Genomic DNA, 16,125 nt, shown 5'->3' with positions numbered 1-16,125 from the left:
GGAGAACAAATGTTATTGATTGATCATCTGACTGATAATAGGTGTTCGTTACTTGCATATTCTACTCAACATGTAGCAGAGTCTTCTCTCTGGCTAAGGCATTTACCATATTCCTACAGTATAAAACCTATTGCATTATTCCTCACCAAGGCCCCAATCCGGTAAACATCCTTAACTTTATGCAGATGAATAGTCTAATTAAATTATTTATGCACATAAAGTTAAGCATATATTTGCAAGCATGTTTGGGATCCAATGCATGTACTGTAGCATAAATTCTTCCACACAAAAGCATGCATCTTATTTGTTCCCACATGAAGTAAAGAAATGTCTGTTTTAGCAAGATCGCTGGTAGCTTCCCGTATTTGTCAGTCATATATAGTTAATAGGAATAGACTCTAATAAAAGTGTATGCATTTCCTTTTAGTCACTGGGGCCTGATTCTTTTCTCACTTACACCAGTTTTACACACGTATAACTCTACTGATACTCCTGATTTACAGTAATAAAACTGAGAGGAGAATCTGGCTCTTGGCATCTAGACACACAATTGCTTTATTGCTTCTTGTTTGAGCTTCAGAGGTGCATATTTTTTGATGCAGCTTTCTTACGAAGTTTTGAAGTTTGTCGCTGCATGGATTATATATATTTTTAAACGTTATCAGTGCACTAAATCTTCTCTTCAAGTAAACTCAATGACTATCTTTCAAATACAGCAATTTTTGCATGCAAATTACAGTAGGTCATCAGCCATACCACACTAATCTTGTCATCTCATTGGCTAAGAGGGCTTGTATGCTGATCCAAGGTCCATTGTAATCAATGGCAAGAGTCTGTAAGAGGGTAGCAGCCTCTGAGCACGCCCCCTTGCTGTGTGGCATGCCATTGCAGTCCTCAGCCTCAGTTTCTCTCTTTTTTGGGAATAATTTATCCACTCCTAGAGTCTTTAAAAAAGCATTTCCTCTCTCCTGGGTCTAATTTATTAAACATTGTCTGATTCTTAAAAAGATCCTGCCTATGGCCCTGCCTTAGGTTTGGGGCTCCAAGCTTCTCTATTTCAGGAATGTGGGGCTATAAATGCTCCCCTTCAGTTCAGAGTTTTCACAGCCCTCCTCCTTCAGCTGTGTAGATCGAGTCCTGGCCTCCATGGCCTGCAAACTCTGTTCTTAATTTCAGGGTTTTCGCAGCCCTGCTTCTGGGGACTGTGGCCTTACTGAGTTCTTTCTCTCAGCAAGCTCTAGGGTGACCAGATGTCCCGATAAAATCGGGACCGTCCTGATATTTAGGTGTTTGTCCCGCGTCCCAACCGATCTTTGGTCGGGACACAATTTGTCCCGATATTTCATTCCACTGGCCTTATTTATTTATTTATTTATTTATTTATTTGCTCTGCCGGCAGCACTCGGATTTTTTTTTCCTCTCTTGCTGCTCTGCCAGTGGATCCCCTCTCTGCCCCAATGTGTCCCAATATTTTCTCCCTCTCATCTGGGTCACCCTAGCAAGCTCTCCTTCACTGGACTGGAGCCTCCTTTTTGGTTCACCCAATTAATCATCTGACCAGTCCTTTGACCCTTCCCAGGTGGAACTAATAACCCCAAACACCTGACCTCTGAACAATGCTCCTGGCCCCAGGCCTTTAAAGGAACAATAGCCTGGATTTTCCTACTCTTTCTCTCTCCCAGGGACTACTCCTTGGGACCATCTTCCTCTCAGCCAATGTCTTTTTTTGATTATTCCTTCACCTTTCATTTTTCTTACCCCTTTCCAGGTATCTGGGGAACTGGCCTCTCAGACTGTCTGCTCCAGACTTAAAGGTCCAGTACCCTGTAACAGACTCCATTGATTGCGATGGGCACTGGATCAGACCTAGCTGAGTGCTAAGATGGGAAACCTCTAAGGAACACTTACCGTATATACTCGATCATAAGCCAGTTCATTTATAAGCCGACTCCCCCAAGATGGATAAGTAAAAATGGAAAATTGTTATAACCCGTTCATAAGCCGACCCTATAATTCAGGGGTCGGCAAACTTTGGCTCCTGGGCCATCAGGATAAGCCTCTGATGGGCCGAGATGGTTTGTTTACCTTGAGCGTCTGCAGGCACGGAGGTAAACCTAAGTAAACAAAGTGTCCTGGCACACCAGTGGCTTACCCTGATGGGCCAGGACAGCAACTGGTGGGGACATTTTTTGGGGGGGAGAAGCTGGGAGTCAGGGGAGTAACCCCTGTGACCACCCCCCACATGACCCCACCCCTAGCCCGGGACTCCCAGACTCTCGCCATCCCATCCCTTCCCACCTTATCTGGGGAGAGCCAGGGGAGGATGTCTCTGACCTGGCTGGAGCTGCTCTGGCAGGCTGGGTGGTGTGGCCACAGCCTGCTCTGGGGGCGGGGCCGAGTGGCACGGCTGCAGCCTGCCAGCCCCAGAGCTGCAGCTGCTTTGGAGGCTGCGGGGGAGAGCAGTGTGGCCAGAAGCGGAGAGACTCTGGCCCCGCCTCTTCCTTTCTATCTCTGCTGGCTGTGCTGCCTCTCCTTGCTCCCTCTGTTGGGGGGCGGGGCTGTGTCCCACCTTTCCCCCTCTATACCTGTTCATAAGCCGACCCCCTTCTCTGGTGCTTCCCTTTTTTACTAAAAACATTCAGCTTATTAACGAGTATATACGGTATTTGTTTTTTGTTGTTCACTATTCTTTTTTGTTCTCCTAAGTTGTGTGCGTTTTTTTTTTTAAACAAAAACAATTTAGTAATCCAACCTGGGAGCAGACCCAAATCCGTGTGATTTAGGTGACCAATCACACACCATATGAATAACAAACTGCGAATAGTGAAATTGCAGTTTTGTGACCAGCCCAAAAATCGGAAAGACATTCATCCAGACTACTTGGCGAATAGAGACGAATGACAGTTCTCTGAAATAAAGATCTGCTGGTGGACAATTTGAAGTAGGACAATTTGACGTCCAATCTGCTGGTGAACAAATAGGAAAAAAAGGCTTAGTCTACAACCGATATTATTTACAATAACCAGTTCATGAGAATCATCCCGTCCTTGTTTAAAAAAACATTATTATTATTCGAGTGCTTTCTCATGTCAGTTCCAGTTAGGTGTGTGTGTGCCGTATGCACAGTTGTCTGAAAGTTTTTCCCATAGCAGCTCCTGTTGGGTCAGCTGTGGAGCTCCCTGGAGTGGCGCCTCCATGGTGGAGAATATATGACCCTGCCGACCTGGCGCCTCCTCAGTTCCTTCTTACCGCCAGTGACAGTCATTGAAACTGTGGTGGCTTGCTCTTGCAAGTGCTCCCCTAGTTCTCCTAGTAGCTTTGTGTATATAGTTTAATAGTTTAACAGTTGTATAGTTTTAATAGTTAGTTGGTGGATAGTCCTGGGTGAATTCTGCATTACTGTGCATGTGCACAATTTATGTCCCCCACAGATTTCTTTGCTTCCCTGCAGAAAAAATGACTTTCTGATGGGGAACCAAAGGGAAGCCACAAGACTGGTTGAGACCCTCCCCAACAGTATGTTTTGGGTGCCCAGGGCAGACAGCAGAGAGGTAAATCACTGTGGGGCAGGGGGCGGGACTGGGGAAGACTCAGCTGGTGGCTCTTACCCTGTACCGGGCTCAGCTGCTAGTCCTGGCTGGGTTGGGGAGGACGGGACTTCCTCATCCCTGCATCCAGATCCATGTCAGACCCGCCCCCAGATTTCTCCCATGGCTGTAGGAAGCTCTGCAAATTCTCTACCTCCTCTCGCCCCCTCTCCCCAGCGCACTTCCTGCCCCCATCACTCCTCTGCAGGGGGAAAGATCATTGTGCAGGGAGCTGCTCCCCCCTCCACCCAACCCCAACCAGATGCATCTGGACCCCCCTGCTGGGTCCCCCACCCCAAGACCCCCTGCTGAGCTCTATCCCCCCCTCCAGATCCACCCACTGAGTGCCAACAACCTTCACCTGGACTCCCCTGCAGAGTCCCATTACCATTGCACCTAGAACCCCACCACGAGGCCCTGTGCATCCAGATCCCCCACTGAGCTGCCTGCACCCAGATTGCCCCACCCAGAACCCTTTCAACCCACACCTGGATCCCCCCACACTAAGCCTCTCCACACTTGGATCCTGCTTTGCTGAGCCTGATTGCCCACACCCAGTCTGTTCCTTGCACTGTGTCAGGGTTAGGTGCAGCCTCATTGCTGAGTCCGTGACCCGGGGGAAGCTGCACAGTGTGCTCCCCACTGCCATGCTGAAGCCTTCATATTTATTTGATGAATAAAATTTGGAGAATTTAGAGAATTTTAAAATATTGTGCACAGAATTTTTAATTTTTTGGTGCAGAATTTTTATTTTTTTGGCAGAGAATGCCCTCAGGAGTAAGTGGTGTAGAGTGGAGGTTTTTCTCCCCACCCCAGCTTTTCTGTTCCCCCTTGGGGTTGCCTCGATCCCAAGGCTTTAAAACTTGCAGAACTTGCCACAAGCCCATGCTAATAGGCGACCCCCATGTGGAGTGCTCCAGCTTCCAGGCGCAAAGCGGGGCTGAGGAAGGACTCTGAGCATAGAGACCCTCGGCACCTGTGCTCCCTGGCACAGAAGCTGGCAGAGGCGATGCGACACCGCTTTCACTCCCCAGTGCCACAGAAGCAGCATAGGAAGACTGACGGGGTGCTCGCCTGCACTGAGAGCTGCCATGTTGGACAGCACCACTGCAGTGCATCCTAGAGAGGAGCACCCAGTGCCGGCAGCCCAGGAGGCGGCACTGTTGACTTTGGGCCCACAAGGGGTGGGGGCATTGAGTCTGGGTGCCAGTGAACTCTCCTGGTCAAGAGTGTCAGGTGGAGGACATCAAGTTGCCATCCACCCTGGACACCTTCGAGTCTGCACAGGACTTAATTGCCATGACAGAGCCACAGTCCCTGGCCACTCGGGACAAGCCTTCAGTGTTGCAGCATGCAGCACCATCTAGAAGCAAGCCCCTGATGCTAATGCAGAGATCGCCTCAACGGTCCCTGATTCTATCTCTGAGGCACCGATCCCCAACGCTGACCAGACGGCACTGCTCTCCATCATGGCACAGTGCCCCATCATGGCATTGATCCTGGTTTTGGCACTGCCCTACATAATGTTACCGCTCCACTTTGTGGCACCGCTTCCGGTCACAGCACCACTCCCAGCCTCACAGCACCGATCCCTGGTGACGCTCCAATTGGCACCGCCCTGGCCTTCGTGGTCCAGGTCTTTGTCATCAGACTTGAAGGTGTAGTCCCATTAATCTCAGCGCAGATGACACAGGTTTGACCGCTGCAGGCTGGAAGTGGGTGTGGGGCCATGGCAGGCGCAGTGGGAAGGGCGCGCGCAATGGCCCTTCTGGACCCCATGGGCCTACCACCAAGCCCAGGGCACTCACTCTAGGGACTGTCACTCAGTGGTGTCAGAACCACAAGTGCCCCCAGAATTGGTGAGTCGTCCCACCCCTCAGGGCTCTGAGATGACACCGGTGCGAGTTGCGCAGCTGCCCCTGGATCCTGTCCCCACCACCGGCACTGACCCTGCGGTGGTCAGCGTGGAGCCTGAGGCGTGCAGGACGCTCCCAGGGACCCAGAGGGACAAGAGGACCCTGTGCCCCCGCTGGTGACATCGGCATCTTCCCCAGATGAGGCGGTTGCAGGGACCTCCTCCTCCAGACTGCCCCTAATAGACAGTTCTGCGCAGCAGGACCTGCTGTGCAGGGTGGTGTGCAACATAAGGTAGCAGGCCGAGGAGGTGGTCGATCCAGAGGACCCAATGGTGGACATCCTGGCTCTGGAAGGGCCATCAAGGGTGGCATTGCCCCTCATTAAAACTATTCAGGCCACCACCAAGACCCTGTGGCAGACCCCCGCCTCCATTACTCTGACTGCGAAGGGAGTCGAGAGGAAGTACTTCATCCCCTCTAAGGGGTACGAGTACCTTTACACGCACCCGCAGTCCTGTTCGTTGGTGGTGGCTGCAGTGAATGAGCGTGAGAGGCAGGAGCAGCAGGATCTGACTCCCAAGTCTAAGGACTGTAAAAGTGTGGACCTTTTTGGCTGGAAGGAACACTTGACTAGGGGATTCCAGCTCAGGATTGCTAACCAACAGGCAATCCTGAGTAGATAGAACTTTAATTTCTGGAGCTCTATGTTAAAGTGCAAGGAGCTAGTGCCCACGAGGTCCAGGGAAGAGTTTGGGGCAATTGTCGACGAGGGCAAGGCAGTGGTATGGACCTCTTTACAGGCCTCACTGGACGCTGCAAACTCGGCTGAGCGCACCTTGTCCTAGGGAATTGCCATGAGGTGAAGCTCATGGTTCCAGGCCTCTGGGCTTCCCCCAGAGGTGCAAAAGACCTTACAGGATCTGCCGTTTGATGGCACAGGCCTATCTGCGGAGCAAACTGACTCCAGGCTTCATAGCCTTAAGGATTCATGGGCCATGCTCAAGTTGCTGGGGGTTCACACCCCGGCCACTCAGCGCAAACATTTTAAGCCACAGCCGGTGCAGCTTTTTTACCCTCTCTGACCTGGGCAGGACTTCTCTAGGAAGTGTGACAGGAGCAGCAGGCGCAAGCCTTCCCAGCTTCTGCCTAGCCAAGGCCAGGGCCAGGCGCGCCCTTCATCAGGCTCTAAGCAGGCCTTTTGAAGGTGCGCCCGGGGAAGACTCACCAGCCTACAGACTGGATCCTTATCCCTGTATCCTGAACCATCTGTCCCACTTCTACTGTGCTTGGTCACAAATAACATCGGACCGCTGAGTCCTTTCCACAGTAGAAGTGGGATATTCTCTCCCATTCTGCTCCTCCCCTTCCCCGTCCCTCTTCAGGGGCCCTTCTCATGAGCATGTCTTCATGCAGGAGATCCACACGCTCCTCACCACAGAGGCAGTGGAGGGGGTTCCTCAGGAGCTAAGGGGCAGGGGATTCTACTCCCATTATTTCCTAATCTTCAAAGCCAAAGGGGGCCCCAGACCCATCCTTGACCTGTGAGGCCTCATTCGCTTAATGAAAAAGCTGAAATTTTGCATGGTCTCCCTGAACACAATTATCCCTTTTCTGGATCTGGGAGAACGGTCTGCCACGCTGGACCTCAAGGATGCATACTTCCATATTTTGATATGGCCTGCCCACAGACGCTTCCTCAGGTTTGTGGTCTGTCACAAGCATTACCAATTTATGGTCCTTCACTTCAGTCTGTACACGCCTCTTTGAGTGTTCACTCAAGTGCACATCGGTTGTGGCCCTTCCTACATTGGAGGCAGGTGCAGGTATACCCTTAGCTTGATGACTGGCTGCTCAGGGGACAGTCCAGGGACCAAGTGGAACCACAGGTCCACTTTGTGAGATCCACCTTCAACAGGTTGGGTCTCCTCCTCAACGAGAATAAGTTGACCCTGTCACCAACTCAAAAGATAGAGTTTATTGTGGTGGTGTTAGACTTTGGCCAGGTCAGAGCATTCCTGCCAGAGGCTCCTTTCTAAGCAATGATGGACATCATACAAGGCCTCGGATGGTACCCTACCACCACAGCAAGGGGTTGTCTGAGGCTACTCGGCCAAATGGCAGCATGCGTGTATGTGGTACAGCATGCAGGCTGCATCTCAGATTTTTCCAAGCTTGGCTAGTGTCAGCCTACCGTCTGGGGTGTGACAGCCTGGACTCAGTGGTCACCCTTCCGGTGCAGGTCCTCAAGTCCCTCTGCTGGTGGCTCAACCTTCAGGAGATGTGCAAGGAAGTCCCCTTGCACAGATTCCAGCCCTCTCCATCTCTGGTAATGGATATGTCAGCACTGGGATGGGGTGCACACCCGGGAGGCCTTCAGACATAGGGCCTCTGGTCTCAAGATGAGCTCTCACTCCACATCAACATCAAGGAGTTGAGGGCAGTCTGATGAGCATGCCAAACCTTGCAAGCTCATCTGCAAAGGAAGTGTGTGAGAGTCATTACGGACAACACAACTGTGATGTTTTACATAGACAAGCAGGGTGGAGCCCGTTCCTCTCCCCTATGTCAGGACGCCCTCAAGCTGTGGGAGTTCTGCACAGCCCACTCCATTCACCTGGAAGTGTCCTGCCGCCCAGGTTCCCAGAAGGAGCTGGTGGATTACCTCAGCAGATGCTTCCACGTCCATCTGCCTGGATGTGATACACAGTGTTTTCCAGAGGTGGGGAGTTCCCCAGATCAACCTCTTTGCCACACGAGGCAACAGAAAGTGCCCACAATTCTGCTCCTTCTGGAATCACAGTCCGGGCTCTCTCATGGATGCATTTCTCCACCCCTGGATGGAACATCTGCTGTATGTGTTCCCACCATTCCCACTTGTGTACAAGATCTTGCTCAAGATTCACAGAGACAAGACGGGGGTCATACTGGTGGCACCAGTGTGGCCTCGCCAACACTGGTTCACCACATTACACATTGCCTTTGGTCCCAGACCTGATTACCCAGGATGACAGTTACCTTCACCACCCCAACATCCAGTCCCTTCACCTCACGGCTTGGAAGCTTCATGGTTAAACCCTATGGAACGCGTGTGTTCTGAACGCATGTGCTTGGTAGCAGGAAGCCCTCCACCAGAGCCACCTACCTGGCCAAGTGGAAAAAGTTCACAATGTGGTGCGCTCAGAGCCGCTCAGCACCAATGCAGGCAGCCATACTGCTTACCCCGGAATACCTACTGCACTTAAAACAGCAGGGTCTGAAGCATCATCCATCAAGGTGCATTTGGCAGCTATCTCTGCCTTCCACCTGGGTCTTCACCACCCCCATGATTGGCCGTTTCCTTAAGGGTCTGGAAAGGCTCTACCCAAAGGTTAGACAGCTGATCCCGGTGTGAGACCTCAACCTGGTCCTTTCCAGACTAACGGGGCTCCCGTTTGAACCACTAGCAACTTGCTCACTCATCTACTTGTCATGGAAGGTGGCCTTCTGAGTTGCCATTACTTCAGCGAGGAGGGTTTTGGAGCTAAAAGCCCTCACCTCCGACCCTCCCTACAAGGTTTTCTTTAGGGACAAGGTCCAACTTAGACCTCACCCTGCCTTCCTTTCAAAGGTTGTGTCCCAATTCCACTCTAACCAGGACATTTTTCTACCTGTCTTTTACCCTTAGCTGAGAACAGAGGCTTCACTCACCGGACATTCACCGAGCACCAGTCTTTTACATTGAACACACGAAGCCATTCTGTATGTCAAACCAGCTATTCATGGTGGTAGCAGACTGGGTGAAAGGACTCCTGGTCTTGTCACAGAGGATTCGTCATGGATCACGTCCTGTATCCGGATGTGCTACGAGCTAGCCAAGTTTCGGCTCTGGCACTAATGGCGCATTCCACAAGGGTGCAGGCCTCCTCAGTGGCCTTCCTGGCCCAGGTCCCAATACAAGAAATCTGCAGGGTGGCGATGTGGTCCTCGGTTCACACTTGTACCTCTCATTACACCATTACCCAGCATGCTAGAGATGATGCAGCATTCGGCAGAGTGGTGCTCCAGTCAGCGATTCCATAACTCTGACCCCACCTCTGGGGTTGGGCTTGGGAGTCACCTAACTGGAATCAACATGAACAGACACTCGAAGAAGAAAAAACAGTTACTCACTTTCTTGTAACTGTTCTTCAAGTTGTGCTGCTCATGTCCATTCCAGACCCACCCGCCTTCCGCTCTGTCGGAGTAACCGACAAGAAGGAACTGAGGAGCCGCCGGGTCAGCAGAGTCATATATTCACCCATGGAGGCGCCACTCCAGGGGGCTTGAGAGCTGAACCAACAGGTGCTACTAGGGGAAAAACTTGCCAACAACTGTGCACGCAGCACGCACACACCTAACTGGAATGGACATGAGCAAGCACTCGAAGAACAACAGTTACGAGAAAGTGAGTAACCGTTTTTTCCTGGCAGCATCCTGAAAGAAAGTAAGACTGATATTTTATGGCTATTGAGTGTGAGAAGTACAACAAGCAGGGGAGGACTAAAGCAGGATCTTCAGGATTTAGTCAATGGTTTTGAGGGGTCCTGCAGTGAGAGAAGTGTGTAGTGCTTGTAGGAATGGCCTTGGTAGGCTGTCCCACTTAGAAGGAAGATGAAGAACTCAGGAGTGAGAGATGGGTGGAAGTTCAACTAGGGAAGATAGGAGGCAAGTGCCTGAGTACTGTGATTGGTAACCAGCTCTCTATCTGACCCTCCAATATTAACTTTGCTGGAGGGGAAGGCTTATCAAGGGTTATGTAGTATCGGTGGCTAGTCCTGTTAAACTATATGACTGTGAGCAATTTGCATTATCAAGGAATGCAATAAAAAGGTTTAGAAAAACATACAAAAACTTGCAAAAGGGGAAAGTCCTCCAGGGTTCTTAACTGACCTTATAGGTCTACCCCAAAGGGTCATCTCCCAGCCCTTCCTCCACTCAGCTCAGTTGGCGGTGGCTGGCCAAGGAAATGGGAACATGTAACATGGTTCTGACTAGGGCAGTATGCTCCACTTGCATTTATTGGTGTCCTGGGAGTGACTACACAATCCCTCACAGAGTTCCTCCAGAGGCAGTGTGACTCCATAACTCTCTGATTGCAAACTGGAGTCCTAACAGGAACAGTCCTAAGGTTCCTTTTTAGTTGTCAGCTTCCAACACTCAAAGCTGAAATGTGACTTCATAAATGTGCATGCAGTGTGTCCTTTATTATAAATCCCAAGATTGCTATAGTATAGCTGTACTATTGGTGTGTGGTCTGACTTGTTTAGAGCAAGAAATAAGCAGGTGTTGATTGCTTACTTGAAAATAATAAAACAAACACTTGGCCTGCTAAACAAATGACTTTAGCTGTCTATGAGCCATCTGCATGTGGATGCATAAAACCCACACACAAAATATGAAAGGAGAGATCCAGCTTATCTGTCAGGGCTGTGAAAATATGTTTAAAAATGAAAAGCTCTTTGCCAGGATTTATACAGACTAAACTAATGCTAATGAACCTACCAGCTCTACAGGAATATACCATACAATAACAACACAATCATGATTAAGGCGTTTTGGTGTTTTGTAATCCCAGATGACATGGAATTCAGTTTTTTTAAAAGAGTTTAGATATTTTTTCTCTCTTTTTCCCATTCACTTGTCATGTACCACTATAGGGCACAGTTCGAGGTTGTTTGAATGCCCAGAGCAGTTCAAATCAGCCAGTGTCAAGTCCAGGTTCCCTTGACCTTCTCTCTTCCAAATTCCCTGAACCTGGTGCTCCTTACTACACCTCTCTGCCCCCCCAAATTTCCCATCTCTGCTGTACTTCACGTTCCCCTGCATATACCTGCCAGTTTCTCCCTCTCTTTGCTCTCCCTGACTACACACATCCATACTGTAGTTTTCCCCCTGCCTTTTGCATCCTATGTTTCCCTACAAACACCCTTTTCTGTTGAGTAGATCTGGTGCAACATCTAGCCTTTGAAAATAAATATTTAAGATTCATGATAATTTTTGCCATTAATCTTCCTAACTGAAAGTTTGTCTGTCAGTAGAAGCTTGTGGATAAAAATCTTCAGAGAAACTCCTGAAAAATTACCAGTTTTCAAAATGGCTTCCATTTCCCATTGCTTTCAGTAGACTTGAGGCCATAGCTGCCCTTGGGTAAGGCGTCCTCTTTCAAATGGCCACTGCCTCCAACTGTTTTCAGTGAGAGTGAACCCAACAGCCACCTTTGTTAAGAACAGACCTACTGAGAACTGTTGGTGATAGGTTGCTATTTTGAGAAGGGCTTCTAACTGCTGGCAAGTTACAACCTCAGTCCCACTGAGATAAATGAGAGATGGTAGCCACTTTGAAAGAGAGCAGTTCTATGTGGAATTCTTTGCTGTAGAACATAATTTGGCAGCCCTTGCTGAAGCAGACACTTTCAGTTATGAGGAATTAAGAAAAAATGTCCATCATAAAAAAACAAAAACCCTTCATATGTAGCATAAGATTTCCGTGAGTTTAACTATAAAAGAAATCTGTGCTGATCCATTATTAAGATAATTCAAGAAAAAGAAATAGTATGAGACTGGGTGCTGAAATTCTTAAAGGACCCTTTTGAAATTAATTTTAACTAATAAAATAATTACCCAATTTACTTGTAAATTCTCAGAAAAATCATTCTTATTCAAAGAGTGAGTCCTGTAATTTTGAAGAGGATACACTGTTTTCTTCATACATGACAAACCTGTGAATCCCTGCTTTTGGTGCAAAACTCATCCTTAGCTATGGAATCAGGGAATCACGAGCAGGGATTCCTCATATAATTTGTATTAGAGATGTACAGAAAGGGCCCAGACTTAGCTACTATGTCTTTCAGCTCCTCTGACCCCCTCCCCTCCATTTTCATCTGTTCCTCCTTTACACTGTAAGCTCTTTGAGGCAGGGACTGTGCCTTCCTGTATGTATGTATATCAACTAGCATGTTATGGGTGATACTGTTATATAGATAACAAATTATGATGATGATAAGCAGGAAGAAAACCATCCCTGCTGTGTCTGGATACTGTAGTTCAGTAGGTATTTAAACAAAAAGCAAAAAAAGCTGTTCTGTATTCTCTGAACACAACTGACCTTGCTGAAAACTGCAGCTTCTCATAAACCCAAACCTCTCTGGATTTCATATGGCTGGATGTGCCCTTCCAAGCAAGACACAATCTAAGTTCTTACAGAATGTATGGCTGTACGTGGCAGCTCCTAGGCTGGTCACATGCTGAACCAAGTTAAGAAGCTGAACTTTACTTTAAAAAAATATTCGTATACTTTTATGGTTGTGAAGAAAATCATCTAAACAGGAGCTGAGTGCAAACCAATAGGGGAACTGATTGGGCAAGGGAGTGCTGAACTAATACCTGTGAGTGAATTGAGTGAGCAGGCTAGGAGGAGTTATTTAATATACAGGAAGGTGTGTGTGTGAATTGATTTAATGTAGAGGAGGATGCAGATGAACTGATTTAGTAGGCGGTGTGAATAGACTGACTAGGTGGGAGGAGAAAAGTCAATAGATTTAGTATGTGGGTGTGTGTGATTTAATAGGCAAGAGAATAGGTGCAAATTGATTTAGAGCCAGATTTTTAAAAGTATTTAGGTGCTGAAAGATGCAGATAGGAACTTAGTGGGATTTTCAAAAGTGCCTAAGAGTAGCTTTTCAAATCCCACTAGATGCCTAACTGCTTCTTTAGGCACCTCAACATGACTGAAAATCTGACCCTTAGTGAGAGGCTAGTGATGAATTGACTGGGTAAACTGGATCCTAGAATTTGCAAATGTCCTTGCATAGGCATCCTTTTGTTAACAAAACATAGCACTAGCCTGTTCATTCCTGCCCAAAACTTTTGTATCTCTTTATCCTTTCTAATAACAAACTATTTGTTCAGGATGTTGTTATGAAATCTAACTCCATGTAGGTATTTATATCAGACATGGCCATCAGTGTGAATTATTATTGCTGTGCTGAAATTGTAGTCTAAAATGTCACTAGAAAAATCAAATGAAAGGTAAACTAGTTCCTGCTGTTAACTATGGAATGTATTCAGTTTATTTCATCAGGCCAAAATGAACTCCTGGTGGAATTTATAGAACTCTGAATTTAAACTTGTATAAAAGGATTCTATTTACACAATAGGTGTATTTATAAATTTTTTTTTTAGTAAACACTAATCTGAATTCTAGCTCAGTTGAGCTTTTAAATATTTGCAAGTCAAAAGTGATAAGGTATTTTTGATTACAGTAGAAACATATTAAACAGTAAATCTTTCAGTGACTGCAGCATGCATTCTTTAAGTAAATGTTCAACAAAGAGTTCCTTTGTGTTATAAATTACTTTATTTCATAATCAGATCCATTCCTGTTTTACATGTCAACCTTCTATTAGATTTAATTCATTTCAAGGGGCTGCCAATTTTGTGCATAGCTTTTGGCGCACAACACATTGTTTTTGTGTTTTTCATAATCAGACTATGCTTTCAATGGGAATTTGTTTCAGTGATAAGCTAAGACTGTTGTGCTGTTGGAAGTCGTATTGCCATTTACCAATGGAAAGCAGCACATTATATGAACCATTTTTTCTTCATAAATGGGCTAATCCAATTGTTTCTGTTTGTATAGAATCTTGTGGCCAAGCAGAGAGATAGATGGTAAATAAATTACAGAAATTAGAAAAGTTATAGAAAACAATTCTTTCCACTTCTATAGTGGCTTTCATGCAAAAATTTAAAAGCATTTTACAAACATTGATTTGTGAACCACCACAATTCCCCAGTAAGTGTTATCCATCCCTATTTTACAGAGGGGGAAATGAACACACAGAAATGTTAAGTAACTTGCCCAAGGTCAGACAGGAAACCAGTAGCAGCACCAGGAACAGAGTTTAGTACTCCTGACTCCCAGGCCTGTGCTGTACCACTAGACCACACTTCCTCCTCTTTAAAGAGTGAAAAGACCCACTATTATTAATAGGCCCTCACAAGGGTTCTCACACACACACACACACACACACACACACACACACACACACACACACACACACACACACACACACGTTGGGGAAAGGAAATCCATCCACGATGGGGAAGGCAGGCAAGGTGCAAGAATTCCAGGTGGGTAAGGCAATGCCTATAGGAGAAGACATTATTGAAACAAAGAAAGCTGGTAAATCCTACATCTCACAGCCTTTCAGGACTGCAATGCACTGGAAGAAAAACTTTAAGAGGAAAAATACACCCTTTACCAGCAGAATTATGCATAATATGCACATTTGAAACAAGCAGAAAGTACAGAAAGTTATGAGACTGGAGGACACTACTACAAAGTACAATAAAGACACATAAGCTGCTGCAGATTCCAAATAAAGTGTCTGAAAAAGATTCAAGAAGGCACAAGAACAAGTTGATGGATTTCCAAAAATGAGGTTTAAAAATCTGTTTAAACATTCAGCTCCTGAGAGTGCTAGTGAAGATGTGGTGGAAATAGAGATACAAAATGAAACTGTTTGAGGGACCCCAATGTTCATTGACATTAGAATAGAGAAGAGACAGAACCTTCCATTCCCGGTTCTTCAGAAACTCAACAGAGAAAAATAAAAAGTACTTTAAGGAGGAAAAGTTGCACAAAACCACAAAGAATCTGGGAAAAACAACTCCAAATTGGAGCAATCCTTTAGGAACTGTGGAAAAGCAGACTGCCTTAGCACCATTAAAGTGGGGACAAAGGAACCTTTTCAACCTGACCATAGTTAGGAGGGTGGTGAAGCACTGGAATCAGGGGCGGCTCTAGGCATTTTGCCACCCCAAGCACGGCAGGCAGGCTGCCTGCGGCGTGCCTGCGGGAGGTCCGCCGAAGCTGTGGGACCAGCGGACCCTCCGCAGGAAAGCCGCCGAAGGCAGCCTGCCTGCCGCCCTCGCGGCGCCGGCAGAGCGCCCCCCGCGGCTTGCCACCCCAAGCACGCGCTTGGCGTGCTGGGGCCTGGAGCCGCCCCTGACTGGAATGGGTTGCCTAGGGAGGTCGTAGAATCTCCATTCTTAGAGGTTTTTAAGGCCTGGCTTGACAAAGCACTGGCTTGGATGATTTAGTTGTTGTTGGTCCTGCTTTGAGCAGGGAGTTGGACTAGATGACCTCCTGAGGTCTCTTCCAACCCTAATATTCTATGATTCTATCACAACCAGTGAAGAAGACCTGGAAGCAAGAGAGCTGTAAGCTCAGAATTGAAGGAGCTAATGTTTGTTAGGCCTTGGTGTGTTTTTAAAACATTGGGGAGGAATGTAATGATGTGTCTTTTTAAGGGCTTCCGTATTGTGATCTGCAAACCACAGCACTGCTTGTCTAGTGAGTGAGTTGTTGGAGTGTGGAGCAGATGTTGGATGTCTGATAATAAAATAGCTTAACTGTATTTGTGTGGATTTACCTCCATAGGACATTACAGACTAAATTACCTAGGTCTCTTTCCACAATAAGCATTTCAAAAAATACTCTCAGAGATATTGCTATTCAGCTTACCCAATGAGTTTTGATGGTGTCAAAGACCTTGTATGGAGATTGGATTGTGGACAAAAGGAGTCCACAATAGGCAGACTGATGGATAGAGATGACTGAATATGGTGTGTTCTTGTATTTTTAAGAGTAGAACACAAGCCAAA

At 47.3% G+C, this 16,125-nt stretch overlaps 1 protein-coding gene across 1 annotated transcript in view; it reads left to right on the top strand.

Moving 5' to 3' along the window:
• HGFAC (HGF activator) overlaps positions 1-16,125 on the top strand; it is a 68,649-nt gene that overhangs the window by 25,090 nt on the left and 27,434 nt on the right. The gene's annotated exons all lie outside the window — the stretch shown is intronic.

This window comes from Mauremys reevesii, linkage group 5, assembly GCF_016161935.1.
Source record: "Mauremys reevesii isolate NIE-2019 linkage group 5, ASM1616193v1, whole genome shotgun sequence".
Lineage (NCBI taxonomy): Eukaryota > Metazoa > Chordata > Testudines > Geoemydidae > Mauremys > Mauremys reevesii.
This window is presented reverse-complemented; position numbering and strand designations above follow the sequence as displayed.